Consider the following 6,000-nt stretch of genomic DNA (forward strand, 5'->3'; position numbering starts at 1 on the left):
TAAATTGAATGCTAGTTTCTATATCACACGCTCTCACGCATGACTGACATCCATGTGTGTCACTGGACCACTAAGTTGTAGACTGCAGATAAATACAAGGTACAAAATACGTTTAATTAGCTCAATCCAGTCACAGAAGTCTTTCCGTTATTTTTGTTCTATTTTGTTAGGTTAAAGTCAGAACACGTTTATAGAGGAGAATGGAAAAGACATGCACAAACACTTTGAAGAAAGCTATCAAGTACTTGGATAAATGGAGGATATGGTGCAGCACAGAGAACAGTGGTGTAAGAGGATTCATATATCTGACTCACGTATTGAGAAAAAAAATAGGCTATATTGTTGTCTAGTCATCTTGGACTGTAATACATGACTGCAACTGGAATTGACGTAGTATGTCTTCAACCCAGTCTCAAACTAGAAAGCAATTAGAAAAGGGGAAGAAGGAAACCGGCACGATTGATATACATAAAAAAGTAGAAATAGGAAGAGAAGCTTTGAGATTACGTGAGAGTAGTTAGCTATAGATTTCATGTGCCTATACTAAACTTCATCAAAAACTGTATGATGCTTATGAGTTAAAGAATTTAAGGAGAATGAAGCACTTCTGACTTGTCAACCGTGGTTTCATCGTGTGAGAATGATCTTTACGGCCATATGGACATGCTAAAACTCTATTTTTCTTGGTCCTTGTTCAGCCGGCTGTGAGCCCTAAAGATGAATTCGGAGCTATCATTTATACCAGACGATGAAAAATTAGTGAGCAACATAGGGTTACATTAGCACCTGAAGATGTTGGATCCATAATTTCTTGCACCTTGTCTTATGGAGGTATGCCTAGATATGGTTTAGTTACTGCTACTATTTTTTCCCATTGCCAGATAATGTCTGAATTTTTGCTCCATTCATTTGCAGACCCATGTCAGCAGTGATGAAGCTTGAAAGTTGACTTATGGCATATGGGATGAAAAAGGTCGGTGAAATCATATGAAGCTTCAGGGGATATAAGAAAATGACAATGAATAGCCTCAACTTATTTTGGCAAGCCACTTATTTTGAAAGTAACAGCCCATCTTAGCACCGTCTTTAAGGTATGTCTGCATTCTTTTCTTCCATTATCATTTCTTCCTTTATCAGTACTTTATCAGTTTGTATGGTTGAAACTTTTTTTTTAATTTGAAAGAGAATAGAGCTAATATGCACATAAGCAAAAGTTCTGTTCATTCGAAGCTGGTAGAAGAACTGATTCTAGTGGATTCACATTTCTTTTTGTTTGATTTTCAGGAAGGCATGTTGTGTTTTATTGCATGTTTCTGTGGTGGTTGGATGCTGCATAAGGTTTGTTGCTTCTTTAAGGAACTTGAGTCCACCCGATAGTTTAAGCAAGTTCATGTACAGCGTTAAAAGCACGCGTAGTGGTAAGCCTTGTTTCAGAGATTATTTCTGACCGTTGCATGGATAAGATTAATATGTTGTACCCTCTGCAATGATATTTGGCAGTTGAATAGAAAGTCAATCTTTGTCATAAAGCGATCAATAATTTCTAGCCACTATTTTCATATTTAATTTGAATATCCAATTAAAATAACTGCTGACATATTCAACTGTTTACATATACATAAAGGATTAGTGAACATGGTTTAGGTTCATATCTGGGCCTTTACCTCATCATATAGATAAACAACTAGTTATGTTTCGTGCAAATATAGTAATATAGTAAGCGGCATAACTTATTGCGGGGTTCCTGTTTCACTATCAATCTGTCACCATGATTCACACGGTGAGTGAGTGCTCCTGAGGTCTGATCTATCTTTATAGGTGCTCTCAAGTTATTGGCACCATATTACATAGACGTTGATCTTGACGAAGGTCCGTGTTAAGGACACTAAAACACTCGGCATATAAACACTGGGATTAAGGAGGGAAAAAATTGATGATGGCGAAGATAATGTTCTCACAATTCATGGATATGCCATTTTGAGTTGTTACAGGATCAGCTTGGCTATCATCTTCAGATGACACTTGGTGACATAGTATTTGAAAGATTGCATTTTCTATCAGAATGCCTTTATTCAATTTAATATTCTTCGAAAAATCTTCCACTAGATGCGGAAGTACAGTAGCTCTGAATCAATTCCAACCGGTAGCATGTGCAGGGAGGGAAATTTGGGGAGGAGACCTGCAATATGTTTTGCATTCTCCCAATATGACGTGTACTTGGCAATGAGGCTCTCATGTTTAGCATCTCTAATGAGATTTTTACCAGCCTGGTTGTCATTTAAGATAAAAATACTGCCATTTCTTTCTTTCCCGACAATCTCCATGAATGCCTTCCTTTTGAAGGTCCAGTTTGTTGGAGTTGGCGAATACTTCGGGGACCCTTGTTTCTCACACCGGGTACGCCCACGTGAGCTTAGGGAAACTGAAGTGTTGTCCGACGACATGTGACCCATGCGTGCGGAATGCGGGGGTTCGGGGGCAGCGCCCCCGACACGGGTGCCCCGCTGCCCGGTCAGCGGGCGGGGGTTCGGGGGCAGCGCCCCCCGACGGGGGTTCCGCTGCCCGGTCAGCGGACGGCTGCCCCGCTCGCCGGTCAGCGGGCGGGGGTTCGGGGGCAGCGCCCCCCGAAACCTCAACGGGTTTGGGCTGGCCCGTATAGTGCGAGATTAAGAGATTTCATATAGGTTTAGGTTTTGGGCCCGTTTGGGGCATATATATATTTTGCTCGTTTTTCTGATCATTGTAATGAGTTGAGTGGCTGTAAACCGAAAACATAGTGAAATCTCTTTGCAGGACGTAGCCCTAATCGAGGGTGAACCTGGGTAAATTCGTGCATCGTCTATATTCTCTGTTTTCTGCGTGATCGTTCTGTTTCGGTTCTCGATACGTCCCTTCACAGTTTCCAGTTTTCAGGTTGAAATGATAGAGCGGAAGGAACCTCTGGCCATATGAGGCTACAAACTCCAGTGCAGCAATAATGTACTCGAACTCCTCCTCTGAAAGGTAGTAGGGAAAGCTGACTCTGGTCCATCCAGGCTTCACTCCCACATAACCCTGTTATAAAGGTAAACTCACAGAAGATTAGTGAAATGCTTAATCTTATATTACGGTTTGAAAACCTTCAAGGTTTTTCGTGTCACTGTCTTACAGGAAAGAAAACAAGCATCTTACCTTTTCAATGGCACATTTAAATGCACGGGACTCAGCTTCATTGATGCCAAGAAGGGCATGACCATATGGACCGGCACAAGCACACCCGCCTCTCGCTTGAATGCCAAAGAGGTCATTGAGGAGAGTGGCGACAAAAGGTCCATGGAGAGGCTTGTCCCTTTCGTTCCCCGTTTCTCCCCACAGGTAAAGCCCTTTCTCTCTTCCCTTATCACCATCTGGTGGTGAATTAGTTGTTGAGTATATCAGGAAAGACAATATAGCTTGTCTCTTTGCTGTTTTGTTACCGAGAATCTCTATGTTCTGGTTTGTGGAGAGCCTTTTGATTGCTTCTTTGATGTACTTGTGCTCCAGTTTCTCAATCACTTCATATCCCACATAGTCTTTCAACCAAAATGCCAACGCCGCTCTTGTTATTTGAATAATCTGGGGAGTCCCAGCATTCTCTCTTTCTTCAATGTCTTCCACATATAATGTATCCTGCTAGGCAAGTAATTTAGGAAGTTACCGACTGATAAAAATCATAATGCTTTGATGGTAATTGCTTTAGCTTTTAAATTTGCTCTTATCGTTTGCAACAGATGAATGCTTTGACCTTTTCATTGAAGCCATTCACATAATCAACAATTCCTCCTCCACAGGTTGATGGGGGAGATGATCCAAGCTGATAGAGAGCCTTGCTCATGAGCAGGATTCCTGGAGACCCGGGTCCACCAAGGAACTTGTGCAAACTCAGGAAGATCGCATCATAACCGTCGACTTCCCCCGATCTCATGTCGATTTCCACATAAGGTGCACTGTTCAAAATTAAGCAATAAAAGGCCAGTTAGATTAGTCGTTTCGTTACATTTTCTCAGTAAGTGCAAACGGTTTGTTATTATTGGATTATCTATTTAAACAAAGAGTTCTCCAGTTGAGCTAGAAATTCCTTGAGAATAAAGGCTCACCTAGCTGCAAAATCAAAGCAAGAGAAGGCACCAAATTGGTGAAGCAGCTTGGCCACAGCTCTTGTGTCGGTACAAATCCCGGTGACATTACTGCAAGCTGAGAAAGAAGCCAGAATTGGCCTGTTTCTATCTCGATAAGACTCGAGCTTTTGCCTTAAATCTTCCTTGTCTATCAGCCCATCTGCATCTAGTCCAATCTCTATGACCTCTGCTAGACTCTGCCTCCATGAGAGAAGGTTTGAGTGGTGCTCATAAGGCCCGACTAGGACCACCCATCTCTCTTCGCTTGGCATGAACTTAATCATCCTCTCTCTTAGGGTCGACGGCACTGCAATGCCCATGACTTCTTGGAGCCGCTTGATCGACCCGGTGGATCCTGATCCACAGAACAAGATCGCATCCTCGGGTCCGCCTCCTAAGCACTGTTTGATGTAGCTCGAGGCCTCGTGCACCGTCTTGGTGGTCCGATGACCACGTGGCTGTCGGACGTGTGCGAGTTGCCTATATGTACATATGTAAAATTACCATTCAGTTAGTGGTTTCATCCAATATACGATAGACGTAAAAGATGGTCCGCGTAAAATTAACTTTGTATAAAATGTGTACCATATGATTTTGACTATTTTAGGATTAAAAGTTAGAGATAAAAGTGAAATGAGGATTAACTGTAGTCGTATAGCACTCATACACACCATGGAGAGTGATGTTGTCTATATCCATCTAACCTCCAGAACACGAGGCATTCAAATACTAAACGAAACTCGAAACGTTCAATTCTAAAAATTAAAAGTACATAAGAAAAAGTTATCTACTTAAACCCTTATACAATATATATGGATAATGATCTTGCCTATATACATATCGTCTTTATCACGGAAAATTTATCGTGCTTGTCAAGCATTATACCAAAGGCTACGATTCACTGAGGCAGTTGATACAATATAGATCTTTTATGATCATGTTCGCAGCATGACGCTCAGTACATAAGTGATCGAAATTTGATTCCAAAGAGCATATAATGATTTCGAACGCGCGAAATGCAAAAAAAAATAATTTTCCATCATAAGTTCAAAGAATCGTAACCCTTCAATGAAACTCACGCACTTAAATAATGCCATTTGACATACAAATATATATATATATATATATATATATTATTAGAAGCTACACGTAATCATGCTGAGGCTAACGACTGCAGAACAACGTGCTCTTACCAAGTCATCCAATACATAAAGTCTAAACGCAACGAATTAACTAAAGATAGTGGTTCTTCTCAAACTTCTAAGCTTCGAGTTCTCGTTTTCGGAGAATGCGGATTAACTTACGTAATGCAACTGTAGATTGAATTGTTTTTACGGCCGCCCGGTCTGCGAAACCAGAAGCAAAATCTCACTTACACTCAACACGTGTACCATAAAACGGGAGGATGCTGTCGATGATGAAGTCCTCGACGTAGCGAATGCAGCGGCCGGAGGCGGTGCTGTCAGCATACGTGACCCGCCGCCTGCCGAACGGCGAGTCGAACTCGGCGTCGCCGCCGACGATCTGGGAACGGACCCACGCAAGCCTCTTCTCCGCGTCGGACACGCCGCCTGCCGCGGGGACGCCCACCCCAAGCTTCCGGAAGGATTCCGAGTGCCTGCGCAGGTCATTCCTCGGCGGCTGTGACGGGCCGCCCTTGCCCTTGCCATTTCTCGGGTTTATGTACTTGTTCATGATGCTGAGGTGGGATTGCCTCATCAAGCCGGGCTGCTCTAGTTCCATCGTTTATGGTGATGAAGGAATCAACAAGAGGATCAATGGATTCTCTCTCTTTTCTTTGCGGGGGACGAGGGGTTTTGGAGGGTATGATGGGGGAAGGAATGAATGATTCTATGGGCATTAA

At 42.5% G+C, this 6,000-nt stretch overlaps 1 long non-coding RNA gene and 1 pseudogene across 1 annotated transcript; one reads left to right on the forward strand and one right to left on the reverse strand.

Moving 5' to 3' along the window:
* Positions 1-1,937: 1,937 nt before the first annotated feature.
* On the reverse strand, positions 1,938-6,000 carry LOC115688811 (uncharacterized; annotated as a pseudogene).
* On the forward strand, positions 3,216-4,093 carry LOC115688815 (uncharacterized). The gene is made up of 2 exons (XR_004006615.2): positions 3,216-3,354; positions 3,810-4,093. It is a non-coding gene; the product is annotated as an uncharacterized LOC115688815 (long non-coding RNA).

This window comes from Syzygium oleosum, unplaced genomic scaffold (genome assembly GCF_021117445.2).
Source record: "Syzygium oleosum isolate NSW1041296 unplaced genomic scaffold, Sole_v2.1 Sole_v2.06, whole genome shotgun sequence".
Classification (NCBI taxonomy): Eukaryota; Viridiplantae; Streptophyta; class Magnoliopsida; order Myrtales; family Myrtaceae; genus Syzygium; species Syzygium oleosum.